This window comes from Amia ocellicauda, unplaced genomic scaffold, assembly GCF_036373705.1.
Source record: "Amia ocellicauda isolate fAmiCal2 unplaced genomic scaffold, fAmiCal2.hap1 HAP1_SCAFFOLD_101, whole genome shotgun sequence".
Taxonomy (NCBI): domain Eukaryota; kingdom Metazoa; phylum Chordata; class Actinopteri; order Amiiformes; family Amiidae; genus Amia; species Amia ocellicauda.
In genome coordinates this window covers 63,999-65,659 of record NW_027102666.1, presented here as the reverse complement: position 1 = coordinate 65,659, position 1,661 = coordinate 63,999, and the positions used below count along the sequence as shown (strand labels likewise).

General features: G+C 41.1%; 1 non-coding gene across 1 annotated transcript; it reads right to left on the bottom strand.

Annotated features, from left to right (window-relative positions):
- Window positions 1-1,317: 1,317 nt before the first annotated feature.
- trnav-cac (transfer RNA valine (anticodon CAC)) lies at window positions 1,318-1,390 on the bottom strand. Its single transcript has one exon. It is a non-coding gene; the product is annotated as a tRNA-Val (tRNA).
- Between the last annotated feature and the right edge of the window lie 271 nt (window positions 1,391-1,661).

Here is a 1,661-nt window from a genome sequence, read left to right as displayed (position 1 = left end):
ATAACTATAAAGATCAAAAATAACTAGCGCTTTTACAGTGATTTTTTTTTTTTTTTTATAGCGATGCTTTGTTTGGTATTAAACAAGTCACAAACTACTCAGAACAGCGTTTATCCCCGCAAAAGAGATATTTGGGTTTATTTTACAAAGCTTATAAATTATATAGGTTAAAAGTATTCTGAATGTTTTGATACCACACGCCATACCTATTGTTGTATGAGCACACCCCCGCCCCCCATGGTGTGAGTGATTTAGCCTTGAGTGTTGTGATCTATTTAGCATTGAGTGATCAGTTGTTTTCATTTTTTAAACGATTCCTTATCATCAGGGATTGAGACTGCTAAAATACCTTAAAAGCATATCCTTATCTTAAGTCTAACTCTTATGAGCTTTAAGACCCTAGAATGTATTTAAGTAAAACGACTGAACACATTATGTGAGAGATAAAATATAACCACAGCTTTTTTTTTTTTTTTTTTTACAAAAACAATTAACCTATACACACAAACACCCACACACACACCCTCTTTTTTAATTTAATTTTTAATTAAATTTGAGGAGAGAGACAGAGCCAGATACAGTGTGGATAACATAAGTACCCTATGCAAAACAGGCATTGTTAGGACCTGGGATCATAACAGACAACAGAACTTGTTGAATTTTATAAAATGATTGGGCGAGAGAGAGAGAAAGACAGACAGAGACAGTGTGAATATGATAAACGCACAATTCAAAACTGGCATTGTTAAGACCTGGGACCATTACAGACAACAGAACTTGTTGATCTTATAACGGTTTAGATTTACTAAACCATTAAATGTATATTTAAAAAAGACCCCCAACCACTACAGGAAGAGCCGACCCATTCACACTCTACAGTTGACCAACAAGAACAACAAGAACAACAGGTTATGGGCGGCCTTGTTGTTCAGGGTTTTATGGGTGTACACTTTCTGACGGATATGACGTAGGAATAATTAAGGAAATAACTCTACCTAAAATCACGCCCCCCAATTATGACGTAGGAATATTAATAAGCTTAGGGCATACGTCATAACAAAATAGGCCGCGCCCAAAAAACCCAACTATCTACTCATAAGAGTAACAGCAATGTCGCCGATCCTGCTACGGTCGTATTGTAACAGCAACAACATGTATCGATTTTAAAAGTGTCAGTTCCAGCGCCTCGCAAAGCTACCCTTCTGTGATCGTTTGTTCTCTAGGTCAGGCTTTCTTGACACTCCGAGGAAGAGAAAACGATGGCCGGCCGCGTTACAGGGACAGGTAACACGGCACTAGCACACGTGCACCGCGGGTTGTTTCCGCCCGGTTTCGAACCAGGGACCTTTCGCGTGTGAGGCGAACGTGATAGCCACTACACTACGGAAACCAACCTGTCCTGGTGTTTCGAATGGCTCCCATCGAAGCAGGCTGGTAAAACGCGCACAGGCGTTTCCCTTGGGCCAGCCTGTGAGATAAAGGTTTCTAATTTCACTGACCTATTTTGCAATGCTCAAGGGCACATCAGGACACTTTGGAAACTCTTTCAAAGGCAGGACGCCCTGCGCTCTGACAGTGCCTGCACTTAGCCCAACAAGGTGATGCTGAATGGCTTGTTCAAACGGCTGGTGGTCTTCCTTCACCAGCAGACTATCAGAGCT